Genomic DNA, 25791 nt, shown 5'->3' with positions numbered 1-25791 from the left:
AGGAAGCATCACAATAATTTTGAAGCTTTAATTTTAAGGTAATTACAGAAAGTCCGAATCCTTGCCCTAAACCCTTCCTTGAAGTGTGTAGTTTAATGAAGTTGTAGGTGAGCAAAAGTGGCGAGAGGGTTCATGTGTTCTAGTGTTTTTCCCCCTGTAACAATGCAACAATATACAATATCCCTGATAGTAAAGAGACGGCGAACCACTGAGGGCAAAGTTGGAGGTCCACTAGTGTTTTGCACAGCGTTTTCTGGGCGGACCGCTGGTGTTTAAACAGAAATGCCACATTTTAGCACTTTTCCATTCACAGTCCAATTTACAATTTTTCCTTCATTAGGTTCTTTTGTTATTCTTTATACATAAGATTAGTAAATAATTTAAATCCAGCACAGTGTCAATATTTTTTATCATAATCATTTTATATCAGGCTTATATTCATTATTATACCTCTCAGTTTTGGTAATATATGTATTACTTTGTTTTCCAGAATAAAAGTCTCTGTGAATTTAAATTAGATTAAATACTAGTTATATCCTGTACACAGGACAGTAATCTGAGTGGTCCGAGGGTGGACCAGCAGTGGACCGATATATGCTCGCTGTCTGGAATGGGACACACCACAAGTCTCTAGGAATTTTTACAGATTTTTTTTTCGCGCGCTTTTGCGGGCGTAAATACAGTTGACTTGTTTTCAGCAGAGCTGTACTCAAAATTACAAAGATTTACAAGCGCATCGAACAGAACTGCGTGGAAATTTGTTAAGGTAATTTATCATAATCTCTTTTTTGTTTGTGGAAGCCTTTTTGTGACCCATGGGCCTTTCATTTTCAGCTCTATTTATTAGCTACAAAACTGACAGTCATCTCGTCTGTCCCTATAGACTAGAATACACGGACAAATCCGACCGTTACGGCACATCTATTTATTTAATTACATTATACATGAAAACTCCGGTTTATTAAAACCAGAACACCAGAAAGTGAATAAATATGCTGTGAATTACATACAAGTTGTATCAGCCAGACTAAACCTAGGAATACTTTGGTGACAGAATATCTTTATTTGTAGTTTATTTGTTATTATTGTTTAGGGCCAAATGCTGAATTGAAAGAAATCTGGCCATAAAGTAATTTGTTAGCTGTCTTGTTAAAGAGTATCTGTTTATTGTGGTCGTAAGTTAAATTCGACGCTGTACACACACGGCACCATGCTGCCAACCTGCCCAACGTGTCCTCCTTTTTGAAAACCAAAATATGTCCACACTAGTGTAGTTAATCTTGTGAGATTCGAGTCTCATCCGTTTTTGGCAGAAGATGAAGTGCAGGCAATCCCTGGAAACTAGTAACTCCACAGCATCCAACTTGAAAAGGTCTTTAAAGAGATGAAGAAAGATTGAAGTATATCGAGCCGTTGGTGTCTGGGAGCTTGTGGAAGAGATTTTATGTTAAGAGAAAATGCTATGGTTTAGCCCCCATCAGTAGGAGCAGCATGGGCCATGACAGCCTGTCCATGTATAAGTATTTATACATCAGACTGATTCTACGAAGAATGAAAAATGTCAGTTGACGACAACTTTTGTGTATAAAATAGGTTTCTGTTGCTGTGCAACCGTTTATTTGGTTGATGTGCTGTTTTTTCCGTTATTATATAATGGTTCTTTGTACCCAAAACAGAGATAATTCAGTTTAGCATGACAAGTTTCTCTTTATCCCCTAGAATTAAATTGTTTTTGATTTGTGTGTAAATAGGTGGGGCTAAACTGCTCTAGGCTGAGAAAGTGGACCTCAGTAAATAAGTTGGTTCTGTGACATCATTGTTTTTGCTTTTTGCATTGTTTTGTTCCCATACATGGACTGAATGGGTTTGGAAGTACACAGTAAATTTTGTTTTTAGTTCAGTAATATTTACGCCGTACGTCAATTTTCCATGCAATTGACCATTTATACCATTCTGATGTTGGATGATTAGTAGTGGTATGTTAGAAATGGCACTACTACATGTCTAAATTGTTAATCTCTTCAGATTCCACTCTACCACAGCCCAAAAATGTGCTGTACAGGTTATATTATTCTTCGCTAAAGGTACATTTAAAGGTACCTCAGGAGTCTTAAAGGTGGTAATACACCCTGGAGTGGGTACCAGTATTCGCACGGTGACACACGCTCACACATTCATTCATTCACTTACACTTATGGACACCGATCACTTAAGGAGTAGCCAAGCCACCTACCGTTGTGTTTTTGACCTTTGGAGGAAACCAGAGCACCATGAGGAAACCCATGTGGATATGGGGATAACACCAAAATCCTCACAGTCACCTGGAGTGGGGCTCAAACCCACAATCCCAGGACCGTGGAGCTGTGAGAGAACGACACTACCTGTGGTGTAATTGTGATGCTCCATATGAATTTATCTGAATACAAGTGTATGAATCTTTGGAAAGCAATTGCAAAAAAAACCTGAATTTTGCTGTTTCACTCTTCTTCTGAGCTTCATCCTACTACTATCCTTTGTCCATGGCATGATTGCTCATATCTTATAATCAACCCCAAGCTGGAAGTAATTTCCAGGGCAGAGTGTTGGGTGGTTAAAAGAGCAAAGGGCGGGACAGGATGGAAGGAAGCACCTCTGGGTTTGCAGGCCACTCTGGCTTTTATCACAGACTTCTGTTCCGTCTAGATTTAATGAGGCAACACTGCTGTAAGCACTTCCGAAGTTCCCCACACAGTGATTCCCCGTGTGTCTCTGTCTTAAGTGACACTACTGCTACACATTATGTCAATCTTATGGCCCATATCACCTGTAAGACTTGCAGCTCAATGAGCCTTGAAGGTCTTTTGGGCTATTGGTAGAAGGTTAATAGAGCTGAGGTTTTAGTTTTGAAATTACACAAGCCCTAGTGTACGACGGAGATTTAGGGCCACTGCACTGAAAAAAATTATTCTAAGAATAAAGTCAATATTCTAAGAAGTCAGAATAATTCAGAGAACAAAAAGTAAGAATATTTTGTTGCAAGTTTAGTGAGACAGACAACACTTTACAGTGTAATTGAGGAATGTAGTGTATTGCTTAAGTCATACAATCATATGTCCTCTGGCACACCAGGACAAGATTGTGATTAGTATTTAAACACTGTATCAGTTGTGCAAGAACCTGTTTATTTAGAAGAGGGCATGTAGTTGCACAAGATACAATTAGAATGATAATGAAAATGATCAATCCAGAGGAAGAGGAACACCAACGTGCCATGAGGCAAGTGTAATGTCTTACGGACTCATACAATAAACTAAAGCCGTATGCATTGTAGTCAGTGGCTGCACTGTTGGGTTTAGTTGTCATGTCATGTGGTTGGAAGTGTATAATAAATAATTTTGTTTACTTAACTGCTTCTTTCACAACTCACTCTATGGCACACATACTGGGAGTCTGTATATATAAATATTATAGTAGATAATAATCCAAAGTATTTTTCTAAATATTCTGACTTTATTATTGGAATTATTCAGACTTTTATTCTCAGGATTATTCAGACTTCATGCTCAGATTTATTTCAACTTTATTCTTAGAATTCTGACTTTATTCTCAGATTTTGTTTTTCAGTGATGTGATGTCAACAAAAGTACTGTTATGAGGCCCTGCTGCCATTTTTAATGATCTGCTTGATTTTTGTCCATGGCAACTGGAATGCTTTACATACAATTTGAACCCGAGCCTCAGAAGGGTTATGCAAAACTGAGAACCAGATGCTCGCTAAGACAAATACAATTAGGCTTTTCTTCTTGGACCATGCCTAAGATATCCTTGACACTTTGTTGAGCATGGGGAAGTGCTTCAAGATGACTCATAGGTTTCACTTAATTACAAATGTTCTCTCTGTTGATTATCCATTGCATTATAAAGTGGAAACAATTTCTCTCTTCTTTTTCTTCTTCATTTTCTGTACACAAAACTGTTCAAACATACAGCTGACATATGCACCAAGCTGTTTTTTGACTTTGAGATAAATTACAGCACGCCAGTAGCAAGCTGCATGATTAATATTTATTAGTATGGCCTCTTTGCATGTGGGAAACATATATCCCAAAAGCTAAAGAAGATGAGAGCCAGCTGTTGGACTGGGAGAAGAAGATTACTGAGTTATCTGTGGATTAGCATATTGGAGGTGAGCTGTGTTTGTGAGGCTTCTTGGATGAAGGAAATTAGGCTAGGCAAAGAACAACACGTGTTAGAGGGAGGAACCACAGCACTGGTACCAAAACAGTCCAGAATGCTGAAATAAATTAACATGAAAAATTGGTGTCAGATTATGTAAGTTTTGAATTGGATGTTTTTCCATATTTTCCAGCACCGATCATGCCTGGGGTAGGGGTTGAGAGGAGTAGAGTTCTGTTATGGAGGAGGATGCAGGTTGAAATGAAAAAGAATGAGTGGGAGACATTTAGAAATGATTATGGAAGAAAGTGTTGAATGGAGGAATATGTGGAAAGACAAACTAAGACTAAGCAAAGGTGGAGGTGGGGGTTGCAGGTTAATGTAAGTTCATTGCCCCCTCTTACACTTTGAATCTATCTCTGGCAAGACCACTGTCCACGTCACAGACAGCACTGTGTCACACAATGAAGGAGACAGAGGACATCAGCACATCATTAACAGGCTATATATGACTGCCAGGTATAATACAGTTGTTGGTAAATACGGTTGTATTTTTTTGAGGTACATCTAATAATTAGATAAATTGTTTGGTAGTATGTATTTCACTTCATTTGTACGACAGTAACCCATTCAAAATGAAGTTTGATGATGCACTCTGAATACATGCCGACACTACATTCTACACAACAGTGTTGAATTTGGATATGATTTGCTTGGTTGTGGCCTGTTTTTTTTGCACAATTCTCATCATTCTGATTTGAACCCTCTAATGCTGAGGATGTTTATCTAACTTCGTTCGTAAATACTTAGAACAGCTGTGAATGGCAAAACCATATTTGAGAGTCTATCCTACAGCCTAAAATGTATATTTAAGTTCCATGAAGAGGTGGAGAGATAAATATGGAATTAAATATAATCATTCTCCATTTTATACATCTACTTCACATATAGTTGCACTTTGTAGCTCTACAATCACAGACTGTAGTCTACTAGTTGCTTTGCATACTTAGGTAGCCCCCTTTCTCTCAGGTTTTCAATGGCCAAGGCCCACACGGTAACACCACAGAGCAGGTATGATTTGGGTGGTCAAGTGGATCAGACATAGCAGTGCTGCTGGAGCTTTTAAACACCACACCAGGTCACTGCTGGATAAGTAATAACCAACTAATCCAAAATATCCAGCCAACAAGAGTCCTGTGCAGCAACAGATAAGCTGCTATCTCTGACTTTACATTTTCAAGGTGGCCCAGCTAGGTTGATGTGCCTAATTTTGTGAACAGAGGGTGGACAGAGTGTTTAAAAACTCCTGCGCTGCTGTGTCTGATCTGATGTATATGTGTTGTAAGTTTCTGTACTATGCACCTAATAAGTAAGTGAAATTTGCAAAAAAAATAAAAATGAAAAAATATGTGGAATTCCACATTATTTGATAACAACTGTGTTTCTGCGGGAAATTTATCTCACAGTTCCAGTCTTACATTATTGTTGTATCTTATCTTGTAAATCTCATGAGATTACTTTTTGGGTACTTGGATTTCTGCATTATTCATCATTAGTAACAATACTGATGTCTCTTGTGAATTAAGAAATATTATTCATTCATTCATTCATTAAGAGAATTCATTCATTCAACCCTTATCCAATTCAGTGACGGTGTGACGGAATCACAGAGCACAAGGCGGGAACACACACTGGAGGGAGCGCCAGTCCTTTGCAGGGTGACACACACTCACACCTATGGACACTTTTGAGTCCCCACGTGTGTTTTTGGAAACCGGAGCACCCAGAGGAAACCCACGCGGACACAGGGAGAACACACCAAACTCCTCACAGATAGTCACCTGGAGCGGGACTTGAACCCACAACCTCCAGGTCCCTGGAGCTGTGTGACAGCGACACTACCTGCTGTGCCACCATGCTGCCCCTAAGAGATATCATATACAAAATGTTTTCAAAGTAACTTGGTTCCATTGTTGTTTGGTTGTTGGTGTTGAACATTTCTATAAAAGAACTACAAAACGTTAGTATAGGACACTACTTGTTGTATCAAATGAGTGGTGACCTACAGTATTGTCAGATTTCTGTATATGAGGATATAAGCCAAAGGCAATGCTGCGTTATTTAAAGTATTTAGTATTGTTTGCCTGGGGTGATATTTTTTTCTTTTGTTTTGCCTCTCCTACCAGACTGCAGTGAAAAGGTCATGCCCACTGGAGGTCAGAGGTGAAGGCTTTTAGGGCCCTAGGGGGCCATCCAAAACAAGAGAAGAGGAAATGAAGGGTACCTCAGGAGAGAGTAGTACAGAGTAACAGCCATAAATCACCTGAGGTATGGGAACACTATCAGAACCACACTACAGTGGCATAACAGTCTGTTTGACTGTTGGTCAAGCATGATACACCTTATTACTGTACGATGAACTGTGTAATTCATTCTAATCTCAATTGTATAACTTGTCTGTGACAAAATATATGCCAAACATTCAAAACATATTTACTATAGGCACACACAAAGACAAGAAAGTGAAAAGCTAATATTTATTTGAATGGGACTCAAAGGATTCCTCTTCTAAATTATGAAAGCTGCAGTTACTTGAACATGCAAACACTCTAGAGATTATGATGTACTATTGAGGCAGTCTAATTAAAAGAACGCACAAACAGATGCCTCTTTCTGTTGCCAGAGAACAAAACAGTAAATCCTAAAATGCACGATTCTGCTTTAGGCCCTTTGTCATTCTCTGACAGAAATCAAGCTTGTTTCTTACTTACTGTATCCCATGGGAAAATGAAATTGTTTACAGATGATCATGAAAGCCGAAGCAGCACAAACCCTGCTGAAAAACAATGTGTCCTTATTCAACTAGATGTACAGTACAAATAATGCTGCAATGCTTGTTTTTACCAGTTTAACTGTTAAAATCACATTGCAAATATTTAAGAAATACAATTGTTAAAATTTATTATAGTTAATATTTACAATAATTGTATTTATCACAGTATTGTGATGGCCCAGAAGTCATTTTAGAAGATGTCTATTTAAATGTCTATATTTCCTATTATATTTGTACTGCCTTTGTATTTGCTGATCTCTACCACCACATCAAGCACACAGAAAGTCTTCTTTCCATATCAACACTTTTGCATTTTGAAACACCAATGGAATCCTCCTTTGAAAAGATTTAATTGTTTTTTTTCTCATTGCTGACACATTTCCTTGCTGAGAAAAAAGCACAGAATGAGAAAACCTGAATAGTGGACGCAATGTGTAGTCTCTGAGCTAACTGTTTTAGGGGCTTGGAGGTCTGTTTGCCACGAAAGCACTGAGTTCAAAAGCCCTCGGATCTTTATTGTTTCTGAGCATGTGCCAAACCTGCAGTAGATATAGTACAGAAAAGATGTGTGGGTTGTTGAACGGGACGATGAATTCATAGATGGTTGGTGTAAAAAATGAGTAACATTGTGGAGCCTGGTGAATTCTGTACATTGCAGCATCCTTGGCACATTGAAACACAGTGTGTAATTTTACATACACTACATAGGTGGTCACCTGCTTATCCAAATTTCTTTGGAAATTAACAATATTGAGGGGGATGCAGCACGGTGGCGCAGCAGGTGATGTCACTATCAGGGACCTGGAGGTTGTGGGTTCAAGTCCCGCTCTGGGTGACTGTCTTTGAGGAGTTTGGTGTGTTCTCCCTGTGTCCGCGTGGGTTTCCTCCGGGTGCTCCTGTTTCCTCCGGGTGCTCCTGTTTCCTCCCACGGTCCAAAAACACACGTTGGTAGGTGGATTGACGACTCAAAAGTGTCAGTAGGTGTGAGTGTGTGTCGCCCTGCAAAGGACTGGCGCTCCCTCCAGGGTGTGTTCCTGCCTTTTGCCCAGTGATTCTGGGTAGGCTCCGGACCCACTGCGACCCTGAACTGGATAAGTGTTTATGGACAATGAATGAATGAATGAATATTAAGAGGTAGTTTGTTACCCTGTTGTAGTAACAGCATCTTCAGGGAAGGCTTTATGTTAGATGTTGGAGTAGTTCATGATGTTTAGTAGCATTACTGTGATCAGGTACTGAAGTTGTATAATTTAGTATTTGTCTTATCATCTCATGCCAACCTACAATCAGCTCTTGGCACTGAGAATAGTGACTTTGTACAGGTTATGTACATCTGCTCCACAGAGCAACATGTTTAGTTTTATACTGTTCTGTGGAGATTGTACCAGCTGTGCCAAAATGTCTGTGTCAGTAAATGGTGCACGTTAAAGTAACTGAATTAATCTTGCATACACTTATAAAGAATGTACAAACCTTTGGACATAGTGTATATAAATACATACCTCACATGCATGAATTTAAAGTATGAAATATATTATGAATAATTTGGCTAGACTTAATATTGTATGTTACATGCTTTTAAGTGTTTTGTGAGGGATTGTGCTGATTTAGTAAATTAACAAACATTCAGAACCCCTCAGTACCCTGAGCACAGGGTTAACTCTGCTAGAGTAAACTTCAAAGATGTATACGGACGCTTGACGATTTGACATTTTGTTTTGAGGTTCTCTGTGATGGATGGTGGGTCTTTTATTGCTGCCATATGTTCTAAAGTTTCTGTGGTCAAGCCTCAAAATGGTTCCTAAGGAGAAGACTCCTCTCTCATGCACAGTTTCTCTCATGGTTTGCTCTAGACTGCTGTGTTTAGAAAGGTGTTTCTTACCAGGGTCGTTTCATGCTATCGTACACCTCGGACTCCACCCAATGGAGCAGTCTAAACAAGGCAACGTTATGGTCAGTGTCCTTACTAAGGTCAAGATGGAGGATACCCACACTTGGCTAGTTGTGCTGTTGTATGTGCTGCATGATGTAAATTTGTGTACTTTATGGATTTTCAAGCTTGTAGTGTTTTGGCTTTGTGAGCATGGAATGAAGAACCTCAGCGCTCTTGAAATTATGTAGTTGGAGCAGGGAAGCAATGGGGAGGAGAGAGTAGGTAAACAAAGCTAAGCAGCGTTATTGTGTGTTTAGACAGAAGTGACCTGAGAGGGCTCAAGCTGGGTTGGCGCCAGCCTCTGCAAGGAATTGTTTGGGAAAAAAAGAAAGTGTTGAGATGTGCTCCCAACATATGAGAAGCATAACACAGTGGTTCCTATTGACTTTGCTCTGACAATGACACACCTGGTCCATACCCAATGCTGTTCTTATGTTATATTGCAGTGATGTAGAAAGTCCATGTGTGTGAACATGCATGTAATCCACTACCTGGCATCATGCCTAGTCCCCTCCAAAAAGAAGCATGGCGGAGGGGGGTTGGGTGAACTGGTAGGTTATGGTCAAACAAAAATGAGCTGCAGAGCCCTTGCCAGGCTGATTGATGAATTTCCTGATTGTGTTGGCATACGCACAGGGGAGTGCACCACTTTCAAGGTTTCTGTATATTGCCTACATCAACCTGGCTCTAACCAAAGCCCAGCTAAGATAAAGGAATATCACCCATGAATTCACATTTGTCTGTATACTGCTGAGTTATGCCTACTAAAGGCAAAATACATTCACCTTTATTACTAGTGTCATCTACTTGGTTGCAATTCCCTAATATTGCCCAGATGTTCATATAGTGATGTGTTTCCTTTATCTTATGTAACTTTGCAGTCTGCAGCTAAACAGCATAGTCCTGTGTGAAATCCTGGGAAATAGCTACTGTCACGAAGAATTCAATATGTGCGGGATTACCCTGCTCAGATAAATCATTGCCCTGGCGTAGTGAGCTCTGGCCTGTTCCAGGAGAGGCTTATAACATGTTTTCAAATGAAGCTCCACTAGCTATAGTGTTAAATGTGAATAAAATCCTTTACCTTACACAGCAGTCTTATTTAACTCATAAAAACATTCTGTCAAAGATGTGCAGATGTGCTCCCATTCCTTCTCGGAGTAAAGAATGAGCAGTTGATAAGACTTCGCCTTGGGTTTCTGTGATGAACGGGTTAAGGACTAGAATGCATTTTTCATGATGGTATATGTTACGAGGACAGATGTTTAGTCCCCATGTGCAGGACAGGTGTTGATGCCCCCTGCGTTTTAAGATATATACTGACAAATTAAATAGGAAAACATGGAGACATTATGAGTGGAAATGTAGTGCAGGATGTAATTATGATACAATGCTTCCTTGCTGTGTGGCATGCATAAAAATATTGAGTGCACCCTGTTGACCTTGCACTTGAAATCAACAAAGCAAAAGGAAAAGATTCAAGTGATTTGTGACTGACGCTGAAGCTCAGAGCTGTTTCAATTTGATCCATAGACCACTGAATTTATATATGTGGGAAAACTTTATGGATAAACTTTGTGGATAAGGAGCACACATTCAATGTATTGAATTGAATACAATATTTGGGTCAAACAATTTGTGGAAAATATCGAATTGTAAGGTTTCATATATAGATATGGTATATACATATAGTGGTGTAAAAAGTGTGCGCATAACTTAACTGTGGTTTATCACACCTGAGTTCAATTTCTCTAGCACCCAGGCCTGATTACTGCCACACCTGTTCTCAATCAAGAAATCACTTAAATAGGACCTACCTGACAAAGCGAAGTAGACCAAAATCTAGACATTGTGCCAAGATCTAAAGAAATTCAGGAACAAATGAGAAAGAAAGTAATTGAGATCTATCGGTCTGGAAAAAGTTATAAAACCATTTCTAAAGTTTTGGGAATCCAGTGAACCACAATGAGAGCCACAAATGGCGAAAACGTGGAACAGTAGTGAACCTTCCCAGGAGTGGCCGGCCGACCAAAATTACAGCGACCAAGGGCACAGCGACGACAAGGCCATTCTTTACCACTGTGTGGCATCCCCCTTCTTCTTACAACACTCAACAGACGTCTGGGGACAGAGGAGACCAGTTTCTCAAGTTTAGAAATAGGAATGCTCTCCCATTCATGTCTAATACAGGCCTCTAACTGTTCAATCTTCTTGGGCCTTCTTTGTCGCACCTTCCTCTTTATGATGCGCCAAATGTTCTCTAAAGGTGAAAGATCTGGACTGCAGGCTGGCCATTTCAGTAGATGGGAGCATATGTTGTTCTAGAACCTTGAACATAGTTCTCTGCATTAATGGTGCCTTTCCAGACATGCAAGTTACCCATGCCACAAGCACTCATGCAACCCCGTACCATCAGTGATGCAGGCTTCTGAACGGAGTGTTGATAACAACTTGGGTTATGCTTGTCCTCTCTGGTCCGGATGACACGGCGTCCCAGTGTTCCATAGAGAACTTCAATTCATGACTCATCTGACCACAGAACAGTCTTCCATTTTGCTACATTCCATTTTAAAAGACCCCTGGCCCAGTGCAAATGTCTGAGCTTGTGGAGCTTGCTTAGAAATGGCTTCCCCTTTGCACTGTAGAGTTTCAGCTGGCAACGCTGGATGGCACGGTGGATTGTGTTCACTGACAATGCTTTCTGGAAGTATTCCTGAGCCCATTCTGTTATTTCCTTAACAGTGGCATTCCTGTTTGAGGTGCAGTGACGTTTAAGGGCCCGGAGACCAGGAGCATCCAGTAGATTTTTACGACCTTGACCCTTACGCACAGAAATTGTTCCAGATTCTCTGAATCTTTTAATGATGTTATGCACGGTTGATAATGATAACTTAAAAGTCTTTGCTATTTTACGCTGGGTAACACCATTCTTTCTGCGCAACAATGGTGGAATTGGTGATCCTCTTACCATCTTGGCTTCAGCGAGACACTGACACTCTGAGAAGCTCTTTTTATACCCAATCATGTTGTCAATTGACCTAATTAGTGTTAATTGGTCTTCCAGCTGTTCGTTATATGCTCAATTTCCTTTTTCCAGCCACTTATTGCTACTTGTCCCAACTTTTTTGGGATTTGTTGACACTGTGAAATTTTGAATTAACTTATTTTTCCTTTAAAATGTTACATTTACTCAGATTAAACTTTTGATCTGTCATCTATGTTCTATTACGAATAAAATATTGACATTTGCCATCTCCACATCATTGCATTCAGTTTATATTCACAATTTGTTTAGTGTCCCAACTTTTTTGGAATCCGGTTTGTATATATAATGACATGTTCCACAATTATTGGCACCCTTAACAATTTCTTGGAAATAAATGTATTTTAACCATTTATGTAATTTCTACTGTAGTGTATAAAGTGGATCAAAGTATCTAGGACCCTGGGGTATATATATATATATGGCGTTACACAAAGACCTATTTCTCTTACTCTCTCTTAAACATGGAAAAGACAAGAGAACATGATATTCAAGTAAGGCAGATGTGTGTCGCCCTCCATAAATGAGGCAATGGCTACAAGAAAATAGCCACTCACCTGCAAATTTGGAACAGTTCTGTGACAAACCAGCACGGAAGAGGATGCAAGTGTATCTTGCCACCACACCCAGATAGAAGATTGGTAAGGGAAGTAAAAACTTTAAAGCTCACTGTAAGAGAATTGAATCAAATGGTATCATCTTGGTTTTACGAGGTCTCCCAAACAACCATTAGGTGCTATGTACATGCCAACAATATGTTTGGGATGCATGCATGAAGAAAACCTTTTCTGAGTTATACTCATTAGCATAAACGGGTGGAGTTTGCCAAGCAGTACTGGGATTTTAACTGGGACCGTGTGCGTTGGTCAGATGAGACCAAGATAGAGCTTTTTGGCAACAAACACTATAAGTGGATCTGATGTAACTCCAAGGATGAGTATGCAGAAAAACACCTCATGCCCACTGTTAAGTATGGGGGAGGATCGGTGATGCTGTGGGCCTGTTTCTCCTCCAAAGGACCTGGGAACCATGTAAGGATATGGGATCATGAACTCTTTGAAATATCAGGACATTTTGAATATGAATCTGGTGGCCTCTCTGCCCGAAAGCTGAAGATGGATCGTCACTGGGTCTTTCAGCAAGATATTGACCATAAACATGTGGCCAAATCTACTCAAAAATGGTTCACAAGGCACAAAATCAAACTCCTCTCATGGCCATCTCAGTCCCCACACCTCAACCCAATAGAAAACCTGTGGGGTGAGCTGAAGAGGAGAGTGTGTAGGAGAAGACCCAGGATTCTGGATGATCTTTCTGTATTCTCCCATCTTGTGAAGAGTTATAGGAGAACATTAAGTGCTGTCTTGTTGGCAAAAGTAGGTTGTACAAAGTACTAACACCAGGGGTGCCAATAATTGTGGCACACATGATTTCATTCAAAATATTTATTTCTTAATGTGGGATTTTTTCCCCCCACCAAATAAAGGCACTTGAATTAAAGTTTAGATTTTTCTCTTTTTTGCATTGTTGTCTTTTATTGTTTTTATTTATTTATTTATTTATTTATTTATTAGAAGCCAAAGAACACTTCTTAACCAGGGGTGCCAGTAATTGCTATTATTTTCTAAATAAGCTAGTTTTATAACACCAAGATTATGTAACTTTAATTCTTTTAGCTCTACATGATATTTTGTGTACAGCAATGTGATATATAAATAAAAACTAAAGAGCACCTGGTGACTGAGAATGTCAATGGACAATAAGTTTAGACTGCGTAAGAACCAGACATCCACAACTTTATAGAGAGAGATACTATAGTATGCTTGCAGTGCTTAATCTTGTTTTTACATAGGCTAATGCACATTTCAGAGTTCATTGGTGGAAAAGCACTGGTCCACAAAGGTATGGAAAAATGCCACGGGTTTACAGAAATGTGGAAAAAGTGATAAAGTCCGATGAGATATGTTTCATATTCTCAGAAAGTGGTCCATGTGGCAAAAGTCACAGAATGGCGTTTTGAATTTGAGCATGATAAATCACATTCTATGGCTTTTGTTGTCACTAAATCTCGATCCAGCTACATATTCAGTAACACTTATTGATGGGATATATTTTGGAAGAACATTGTTCTAACCCTCCAGATTGGATTACAAAACATATTTATTGAAAAGTTGGACCAAGCATCTATACATTCCTTTGTGATCTGTTGCTCTTTTTGTTGCAAAGTTTAAAGAAATCAGCAACTCAGATTAGCTCATTGTGTATCTAAACTTTGCAGAGGACATATAAACTATTTTTACGGCAATGACTTTGATACAGATAGACCCTGCAGGCATGCACGTTAAATTAAACCAACTCTATTTTTATGCAACATGTAATAAATATAGTAATGTTCGTGATCTACACTGACAAAAATAATTTCCTTGGTCCAAGCATGGTTAACCCATCTGTTCTTTGATGAATGATGCGAGATGAAGGCTTATACAGTGGGAGAATTTTCAAATATGGTGTTAGCCATCCACACAAAATACAGATCAGGTTGTCTGGCTTTTATCCAGAGTAGGTTCATTATAAGAGTGTTTATGATAGAAAAATGATAGTAATTGTGAAATGACTGTGAATATAATTGGGAAATGTTAGAAACAAAATGGGGACTTACAGATTTGTGTAACCACTTTGTTTTCTACAGCTTGAACATTCCTCAGATAACATGTAATTTAACCAGCAGTAACTCAGAAAATCAGTAACAAACTAAATAAAATGTGGCATTAATAAGCATCATAAAATGCTTATTGTCTCTTTTGAAGTTATTCCAAGAAAAAAAATCATGGGCACAAAACTGGATCAACCTGTCAACCCATTTCCACCACTCAATTATTTAGTGTCAGTTTTGTTGTGGTTCTTAATGTAAAAAAAAGTCGAAGAGGGGGCTGCTAAAGCAAGCCAGACCATCTGCACACGTGAAAATATCTCCTTGCACTTCCTCTACTATTGTGAAATAAATCACATTTGCATTTCGGGGACTCGACCAGAATCCTCACCTCATAATTCAAAATTCTGTTATTTTTCTTGAGATCTCTCACAGGAATTATCCCATATGCAACACAGCTTTTGTCCTTACAGTGTTTTTTGCTGCTTAGAAAGCATATCTGCAAATCCTGTCAAGCTTGCTGTATTATTTTCATAGAGAATAGGTATATATTTTACACCAGAACGTTTCACAACCTGGGTTATACAGTTTCTTGAAAATGCTGGGCCAACTACTTGGCCTCTGTGTCTTATTAAGGACTCATGGGAACTGCCCATATTTTTTTATCATGGGAAGTAGCTCATGGGTTTGTGGTTGATTATTATCATCATCAGAACAAAATCATCATTGCTAGTTTCTTTATTGCTCACTGGGCTTTGGTAACATTGGCTGCTTTTTTTCGTCACTTTGTGCTATTGCCAATAAAAATGTCCCTCGGTCTGGACACTGTTGTCCATGTGATATTCCTGTCAGGCTTGTAATGGATGGATTTTGTGCTGCACTGAATGCCCCTTTGGGGTTTGCAGGTCGTCCTGCTAGCCCTACTGGTCAGGGCTCTGGGAAAGGTTTAGTTCCCAGACCAATAGGTCCTAAGGCGTAAAGAGACATTTTTACATGACCCATATAGTTCTTGGAGTCCAACAGTTCTGGATCGCAACAATGCTAGAGAGCTTAACAGGCCACCTGCCCCCTAGGCAATGTTCCCACTCAGCAGCTGAAATGTCAGAGATGTCGCAGTGTTTTTTAGGCCTGAGGTATGGAACTGTCTGCTGTTGTCTCTGCTTAACTTAATTTCAGTGTTGTGGAATGTTTTCACCATGATGTTTTAAATAACAATTACACCAGTGTGCTTCTGAATTAAGACCCTGTTTTTGGAGATATTATATTTTTTTCACTGCTGGTCACATGACATTTTTTAATCATACTGTAATTATCTGAATATATTATTGGAGAGACTTAATTGTTAGACAGAGCAGTGTGGAACAGTTGAGATTGTTGTTGAGAAGACACTCTGGCTTCAAGACCCATAAATTAGACTTATGTTGGTGGTTTCCCTTGACGTAGCAGCTCACTTGTTGACTGTGGTGACTTCTGGCTCTTTTGAGGCTGAGGGGTTGTAGTGGCAAACCACTGTTGATACATTTCTTATTTCCCTAAGAGAGAAGCAGTCATCTGACATGATTGCTGAGCCATGGCTGACGTACATAGCCAAAGAAAGGACTGGCCAGGCCTTCTGGTCACTGCCAAAAGTTGTTCCTGGAACTGACGGCTTCAGTTGCAGGGAACACAGGACACCTAGCAAAAGAAGCTATATATGCAGTGCCTTAGGGAAAAGAGAAGTGCAGACTGTTCCTTTTTAAAAACAAGAAAAAATATTAACAAAACAAATTTTTACTAGCTTTCAAGCACATTGGCCATTCTAGTGATAGCACTAAATGTGTCAATGTCAGAAATTCTTGGCAAAGCTTTAGCAGTGTTTTTGCTTTTAATGTCCTGACTGCTCCTCATCTCTATGATACATCAAGAAAGCCGAATTAATTTTCTTAATTAACACAGAAAATTATAATTACATACACATACCTCACACCACCCCTTTCTCCCACTGATATCGTCTGTCCTATTTAATTTCCTCTCTACTTTCTAGTAGTTATCTATTTGGAAAGTGTAAATAATGATCTTTCTGTAGAAGTTCCAGTTCCAGAGTTGAACCTCAGGCTATGCCTTTTTCTGCTGAAAGCTATCTTTCTTCAAGGGCATTTTTGCCAGACTGCTTAATGGTCCTGCCTAGAAGAGTTTTTTGCCAGTTGAATTATTTTGTTGACATGCAGATGCATGAAGATGGTTGATTGTGGGGGAGTTACTTGTCTGTCCAAATCAACGTTAAGTTGGTTAGCTTGTGGAGTGAGCCAAGCAAGTTTTGATTGCCATGTGGTAGATTATAGCATTATAGCATTCACCCTGTGTTATATCAGGAGTGAGTTTTAATTGCTCCAGTTAAACTCATGAAGCAGGCTTTATTCACCCAGCGGTAGCTTGCTGAGTGGGCTCAGGGGAAGCTTGTGGGGCAGATATAGTGAGTTTTAATCTCCCCTGGGTAGCTCGCAGAGTACATAAATATAAACCTTGTGGAGTGAGCATAGCAAGTTTTATTCTTCTTGTTGTAGCGGGCAGAGTGGGCATAGTGACTTTTAATTGCATCGAGGTAACTCATGGAGTGAGCTGATTGAGGTTCAATATCCTGCCTACAGCCTCCACACCACAATCTCTTTAAAAACCTACAAGAGGTGGGCTTTTTCATTGTGCGTATTGTTTGTGCTAAATCAACATTTAAAACAAAATTTGATCAACCCAATATTTTAATTAATTATTTTTTATTATATTTAGAGTTTAATGTCTGGAAACAGCTATGTGGAAAGCTATTGCCTCTCCAGAAGCTGGTATGTAGAATACTGAGCACTGATGTTTGATTTATTGTTAATTTTGAGTTGGTGGAATCAATAAAAAAATTGAATTGAATCAAATTAACATCAAAGACTGATTAAACTGTATTTGTTTACCACTATAAGGGTTCTAATTTGGCTGATTAACTAGTTAGCTAATGTTTATGCTAACTATTAACTAACAGAATGTTTTGCACACACACAATATTTTGTTTTTTGAGAAGATGTTGTATTATCACTCTTGCTAAGTTATAGTCTTGATAATTCTTATTGTATGTTTTTGTCATGTTATTGTTTTTTTAGGTGTGCATGGGTAAAGTAGTCGACAACTTATCTTATTTTCAATATAATATTATTCATTCATTCATTCATTCATTCATTCATTATCTGTAACCGCTTATCCAGTTCAGGGTCGCAGTGGGTCCAGAGCCTACCTGGAATCATTGGGCGCAAGGCGGGAATACACCCTGGAGGGGGCGCCAGTCCTTCACAGAGCAACACAGACACACGCACATTCACTCACACACACACACACCTATGGACACTTCTGAGTCGCCAATCCACCTACCAACATAGGGACACAGGGAGAACACACCAACTCCTCACAGACTACCTGCTGCGCCACCGTTCCACCCATAATCTTATTCAATATAATAGAATATTTTTATTACAGGCCTCTGAACTCAGACTCACTCATGGAGCAGCATGCTTAAATTGACAAACACACAGCAAAACTCTCTTCTCCCAGCATTCCTTGCATAGGCTTAACATTACTTAATTCAATGGGGTGCTATATAAATTATACCACACATTTAAATAGAATAGAGAAATTAGTGTTGTGGTAGCTTATACAAAAAATAAATAAATAAAAAAACAAAAAAACCCTAAACAGTTCTAAGGAACTTCTCAAAGGTGAATTTCAAAATTAAATTAAAACTCAAATGTCATAATTCAAAACCATTTGAACACTAGGTCTGAAAGAGGCAGAGGCAGGACATTTGCAGGACACATCACCAAACAATTTTTTTTGTCCGCAGAAATCTCCATCAGCTCATCGTCTGGGTTCGCAGCTTTTTCCGCTGTGGTGCACATGAGTACATCAGCTGTACAAAGGCTTTTTCCAGGAGCATGAAACATTTGTAGTAAGTGAGTATTATATGAGTCTCTTTATAAAGCATCGGTCATGGGGATAAGAAATCCAGTGCTCGAGCCCACAGGAGGCTCTGAATCTCTTGCATGCCTAAGTGAGCCTAAGGGGTTATTTTCTCCCTGTGCATATCTCTGTTTAATTTGCATGAGAGGTAATTTCTGTAGCAAAACCCAAAGGATGACACGTCTACTTTGTCTTTTTTATTTGGGTCATACAAGGCGAGTACAGGTGCAAATGACAAATCCTCTTTCAGGTCATTTAAAGCTTCAACTTGGTCTGATCCCAAAACAAGCAATTTACTTGAACAAATGGTCCCTGAGGACTTTGTCTTTCTCTGCCAGCTGTGGTATGAATTTACCACCCAAAATCTCTTTAAACCAAATGACTTTGGCTGGCTTGGGCATGTCTTTGACTGCTGCTGTTTCCTCTGGGTCAGGCTTCACCCCTGTATTGAAGAGGATGTGGCCTAGGAATTTCAATTCATGCTGTGAAAGGGCATACTTCTCAATATTCGGCACGATACCATCATTTTGCCTCTTACCCAACACAGAGTGAGGCGTGTTTTATGCTCTTCTTGAGCCTGGCCGCAGACCAGTACATCATCCATGTGGGAAACCACACTGTCTAGGCCCTCAGTGACTTCTATGACCATACAGTTCTGAAAATGTTAGGGAGCTGACACTATGCAAAATGGTAAATAGTTGAAAAACTAGTGCCTAAATGGTGTAATAAAACTTGTGTGCTTAGCTGACTCCTTAGCCAGAGGGATTCGACAAAAATCCATGTGTTGCATCTAACTTGCTAAATATTTTAGCACCAACAAATGAATCAAGTATATATTCAACTGAGCGGAATACGCATTTTTCTCTTCGCATGGACTCGCTGGACTTTGTAAAGTCTTCAAAAATGGTAGGGGGATGGTCCACTTGACAGTGGGCTTAAAATAAACACATAAAAGGTGCTCTTTTATAAATCATGTTTTTCTTTACAAAAAAGAATACTTGAAATCCATCTTTGTATCAGTGTACATACAGCTCCATAATCAAGCTCAGTCCTTTTAATATGCTGTCTAGCTCATCTCCCATGCAAACCATGTGTGTATTTACCTGGTTGTCTTGTCTTACTGGCCTGATGGAAATGTATTTTAATGACTTTTAATGTTTAATGATTTCCATATATATTTGACTTTGTTTCCTGTAGATAATGAATGAAAATCAACAAACTATGTTCTATTTTTGTTGTAAATAGAAAATGACAGCTTACTATTCCTGGAAAACTTCCATGCTCTGCGGAATGCAGCATATGATCACACAGCAAAAGGTCGACATTGACCAGAAAATGTATAATTACAGCTTATAAAAGACAGATGATTTAAAGGGGCTTTTTCAGATGATTTGAACTTTTGGTTATTTTGAGTATAATACCTGCTGTTTTTTTTGGATTGGAACATGACTTTCCCCTCCATTGCTCCCTCATGTTGCACATGCTGCCTTGGCAACACAGCAGGTCTGAAAGACACTGGGCAGAGCCTTGGCCAAGACCCAAGAGCCTGCCTACGTCTGGGTTGTGGGTCTTTTCACCAGAACATGGTAAAGAGTTGATGGTTGTGTTTATGTCTGAAATGACCTGGTAGCAGGTCTGAGGTTATACCTGTATGTTTTGAAGTCTCACCTAAAGTGAGACATCAGGATCCCAAAGTCTTTGTAGCTCAATATTTATACTTTATGTGACTTTTATGGCTTTTATTGCATCTTATGGAAATAACATTTGAGATGACACATGCTTTGGTGCTTGAATCCAAACTGTAGCATACCTGTGTGTCAGAATCTTCCAAAGAGTTTTGAATGTTTACTGCCCTTCATTTGAACTTTAAGTTTCAATAAATCAATTTTTACATACTAATTTTAATGTCTGAAATATGAACATATTGACAGACATAGAACGTTATGTTTGATAAAATATTAAAACAGGAGAAACTGTGTAAAGTTTCATTTTATTACTTTGGACCGTTTAACATAAGCAAGAAATTAGTCTAAACTTTCTGAAGGTTTTAGTTAGTAGTGCTAGTAGTGCGTAGTGTTTTATCGTATCTTGTCAATGGCCCAATGTGCATTTTTTAACAAACTGAGGATATTCATTGTCATCTCTAATGTACATATGACATTTGACAAGTTAGTTTTGAACCAGGCTTAAGAGGCTTTGAAGCAACCATGCAGTTATTTATATGTTTAGCTTGCTTGCTGCATTTCATTTTAGGCTACAATAGTCTTAAATAGTAAAATAAAAGCACCACCAGGCAACAAACACCAAACCTGTCTTAGCTAACTGACAGTAGGAGATATATTTGTAGAAGGAAATTTAGGAAGTGTAAACCTATTTTTTAAAACTAAAATTTTCTGGTGATATAACCACATTGACTGAAAATGACAGTGTTCTGCTTGAGAAATTTAAAATCGCTGTCAACTGGCTGATGACAAAATTGATGACACTGAAAGAACTTTATCCAACTCTGTTTTTATCACATGCTTGAAGACCACAGATTTTATGATCAGACTTTCAGTCTGTGACAGTATTATCATGACCAGCATTGCATGCGTAACCCTGCTTTATGGAAGAACACCAAATTCTGGATTTAACAAGACCAAAAGTGAGATAATCAAGGAGGAATAATTTTAAGGTTCAGACACAGGGCTAGAGAATGACATATTACCAAGTGTAATACTTAGATATTGCTTTTTGACATCCTATACCTTTAAAACTAATCCTGAGTGGAAAAGTACTCTACTGTCTGTGGCCTCAGGTGTGACGTGTAAAGCACTGCTTAGTTTTGTGTGGCTTTGCCTCTCTGGGGTTTGTGTATGTGATCAGGTGTGTTGGAGACTCATGCCACAATCCTACTGCTGCCAAGATCCCATCCCCCTGTTCACCCACAGCCTCTTTCCCTCACCCACGATCCATCTCTTAACCCTGCAGCCAGCCCACAAGTGGGTGAGTATGTTTGGTGTTTTGAAGCACACATTTTCACCTCTGTTTAATTCCATAAACTTAGACTGGAAATGGCTGGAAAAGGTGAGTTTTATACAGTAAATGAATAGCTCACTACTGTACTTCCTTGAACTGTATTTTACAGTTATGTATGTGTAATCTCTGAAAAGTAATACATTTCTAATTATTGTTTTCAAACTGTAATGATATTACTTATTCATTCACTTGTTCATTCATTCATTGCCTGTAACTGCTTGTCCAGTTCAGGGTCATAGTGGGTTCAGAGCCTACCCGGGCACAAGGCAGACTTTATTTTAGGTCTGTGCCATGTCGTATCCTGTGCAATAATATCACAATTTTTTCGAAACGCTAAAATAAATCAACAACGTGATTATAGTGATGTTCGGACTGGTTCGGACATGACACAAGTAATAACATCATGCTTTAACCTTTAATATGGCATACATTCATTATGTCATTTAGGCACAATGACAGGTACGGTGGAAATTTGCTCTACGTTCCAAGATTTGCTCCAAAAGACGAGTGACTACTGTCGTGTGAAGATGGTTTGAATATAAAATATCAATATTATAAATGCTTTTTATACTATTATAATCTTGGTAAGTTATAGTTGTTTACAAAATAAGCAAATGTTTATACATGTATTTGTTGTTTCCTTTGAATGTTTGAAATGGTTAGATTTGTACTAAAATAAAATGTAATAAAATATAAATGAAATAAGAAATTAAATATAATATTAAATATAATTCATACTAATATAGCATTTATTTTGTGTTCTTGAAATTAATACAATTATTTTCTGTGTTTTTTTGTATCAGCAATATCGTTATCACCAAAATACTCAAAATACTTTCGTGATACTATTTTAGGGCCATATCGCCCACCCCTACTTTACATATTATTTCCTGGAAATGGTAGTTTAACTATGTTGGTCCCTAAACCCCAAAAAAAACTGTACCATTAAAAAACATTAACATCTAACATTAATTCTGGCTTAGACTGGCCACTCTTTGATTGCCCATTCCTGGACTAGCAACCTAATATTAATTTACTGCAGAGCCATTCTGAACATAGCTGTGATGGGTAGCATTTGGAAGTCACTTTCTGCAGGGATGTTGCACCAACAGTGTGTATTTATACGTAGGGTAAATGCAGAAATAAACCTTGGTATTTTGCGTTAGTTGGACAGTAAATAAGGAAGAGGGTGGACACACATTCCAGTCATGTCACATTAAACACAGCTGCCCCCATACCCTCATATAACCCCCTGCTCTGTTTGGGGGTTATTGTTCACCTCGGCCCAGAAGGCCCTTGGACAAACACCAGTGAGAGGAGGACCACATGCAGGTTCCGAGTGTCATTCTTGGAAATGCACAAAGAGGAAATCCCAAGATGTGACTGGCATATCAGCTCAGAGAGCAAACATTCCAGCAGTGCACTTGATGCCCTCTGCTTAGCCTGCTATAGCTGCCCAAGACTTGTGGAATCAGCACTTGCCTTTACATTAGAAACACACCCTTTCCATTTCCGGGGAGGGCGGAAGAGTGAGAAGGAAGGTGTGAATAGCACCTTGGGTTTAAATGAGCTGACAAAGACTCCTCCTGTCGTATATCATCCATAGCTTTAGGCTCAGTATTATAAATTAGTGCTCTGGTCAAACAAAGCGGACACGTGCTGACCTAGCTGCCTCTTGCCTTGTCTTTGGATTTTAATTAAAGTGATAAACAATGAGTTTATGCCCAACAGCAAATTAATAACAAAACCTTTGTGTCTGCTTTCTAATCAGTCTCAACCACACTTATTTGAAAATGGACTGATTTAAAAGGAATTGTTTTGTAGAGGCTTGTCTTTAATTAAAAGTTTTAAAGACATTACACCAAATGAGTAACAGCTTGCAAAGTCCCAGGATGAACTGTGTTGTTCTTGGTTGATTACAAAGCTGGCAAACAATGGGCTTTATCTTGCTGCAAATGCCTGTGATATCGACTGTGTTGATGAATGTGTATCATCATTGTGTTAATAGTCATTTTGCTGCTTATCACAGTGGAAACAATTGTTCTAGTTTTGATAAGCTATTAAAATGCATGAATAGGCTGCAGGTGCCCATGTCTTGAACAAGATGTGAACAAGAAGGTTTAAAGTGTAATTCCAGCAGTTTTCCAGTGCCTGTATAATTGCCTCATTGATAGCCTCATTGATATGTAAACAAATTCATTGAGAATGGTATTTTGCACCTTGAGAAACTTCAAGTAATTTTCTTAAAGGTTGTGAGAAGAACAAGATATTTAAAGAATATAAAGCTTCTACAAATCATTTATTATTAAATCTATGGTATGAGGCCATAGATAATAATATTGTCTACATTTAAACATTCAACAATATAATTATCTAGAAATTCTATGTATAAAAACGTGAAATCCCCTGTTAAATAAATTCTAGGCCTCTAGACGTCAGCATAGTTTCTGACAAAGTGTGTGGCTTCCTTTTTGTAGTTCTATATTTATGCTTATAAAGATTTGAACCTGTGTGTATCCCTCATCAAGGTATGCTGATTGAAATTCAGGTTGCGGAAGTAGAACCTCTCTGTATGACTATATTTAAGCAGCCTGGTTTCCTGTCATAAATCCGTTACACAGTAGAGACTCCTGTCGGTTATGGCTACCTGAGAGAGCAATGGAAATGTCTGGAGAGCTCACCATTCCATCCTAGCCAAAGTCATTGACTTTATTTAACTTTGCTCAGCTGGTAGAACATACCAACAAAAGCAATGCATTGAAGTTATTAGCAATATATTAAATTCATGTATGTATGCGATAACGGTTTATTTATGTGAGTGAAGTGTAGACATTTGGATAAGTTTCATTGTTCTTTACCTTAGCAGTTTGTTTATAAATTATTTCCAATCTTTCTGTTAAGTAAAACACATGTTTTTGTGTATATGAAATGTGTGACAGATATAATTTTGCCCTGTTTTTTTCAGTGCTCTAACATTCAACTGGCAGTTCAATATTTATACAAAATTTACTGTACACACTATATATAAGTACGTAGTGCAAACAAAAATATTGCTGTTACTCTGAAAAATTAAGTGCATTATACTTGTAGCTGCTGATGGACTGCCATATAGTGAATATCTGTTGCAGGCGGAGGGTCATTGCAAAGTAAAAAACAGGGGGTTTCTTTAAAACTGAGCTATTTATGACCTGGATCAAGAAGGTTTAATGAGAATCAGGCCTGGTTGCTAAAGCATCTTTAAATTCTTTAGTTTATGTGCTTGGGTCTCTGTCTGTGCTTGGCGCCAGAGAAGCACCACGATAGACACCAATCCCTTCATGGTTTCTGAGGGTTTTTAACCATGTTTTTGTGACTCCTGGCACTTTCCACCTCTATTCTCTTCTTGGTAAACTGTCATAACCTTCCAGATTGGGTTTCACTCCACTCATTACTGTGACGTCATTAGCTGTCTTTACTGCTCTGCTATTGTGGGATATAAGCAACTATACCATCCACTTTTTTGGATTAAAGAATAAGACAAGAGACATTTTAAATTAACAGTCTGCTCGCCCACTCGGTTTGTATGCTACGTATAGGCTATTTTTGAATGTGTGTGATTAACATTTAGAGCCACGCCAACCCATGCTTTGAAACTTCAAAAAGAAAGCCAGACTGCTGTTTTTATGTTCCATACTGAGTTGGGCATTTATAGTCAAAATAATGGTCTAAAATGACCTCTTAACACAGTTCCTCAGCAGTGTAACTGGAACTTTGGGCATGTTTGAGATGAATGTAGACATGTTGTACAGGTCAGTTTTTGGTGTATGCTTTTTACAAGTTATTATTTTACACTGGTCTTTGAATATGTACATATGCAATACACATATGGCACAAAACTGGCGTACAGTGACTATAAGTTCAGGCTGTAAATGTCATAACACAGTAAAAAACAAGATATTTACCACTACATTAAAATTTATGGCTACTAGTGCTCCAATGGGATCCTAATTCTTTGTTGCCTGAAAGCTAGCGCCGATTGACAAACGTATTTTGCTTTATTAAATACGGTAGAATTAGTGCCACTACTTTTGAATACTAATATCTGATTTAATTTATTCTGTTAATAATTATGTTAGTGCTTAATTTGCAAATGTTACTTTTATGTTCCAGTATTAACAATGTATTCACTATAGCATTTGTATATTTCA

At 38.6% G+C, this 25791-nt stretch overlaps 1 long non-coding RNA gene across 1 annotated transcript; it reads left to right on the top strand.

Annotated features, from left to right (window-relative positions):
- Positions 1-601: 601 nt before the first annotated feature.
- LOC136671272 (uncharacterized) lies at positions 602-22166 on the top strand. Its single transcript, XR_010795684.1, has 5 exons — positions 602-766; positions 6342-6483; positions 18471-18579; positions 21452-21571; positions 22052-22166. It is a non-coding gene; the product is annotated as an uncharacterized lncRNA (long non-coding RNA).
- The last annotated feature ends 3625 nt before the right edge of the window (positions 22167-25791 follow it).

This window comes from Hoplias malabaricus, chromosome 16, assembly GCF_029633855.1.
Source record: "Hoplias malabaricus isolate fHopMal1 chromosome 16, fHopMal1.hap1, whole genome shotgun sequence".
In the NCBI taxonomy this organism is placed as follows: Eukaryota; Metazoa; Chordata; class Actinopteri; order Characiformes; family Erythrinidae; genus Hoplias; species Hoplias malabaricus.
Note: the sequence above shows the minus strand (reverse complement) of the source record. Positions and strands in the feature narration are given on the sequence as shown.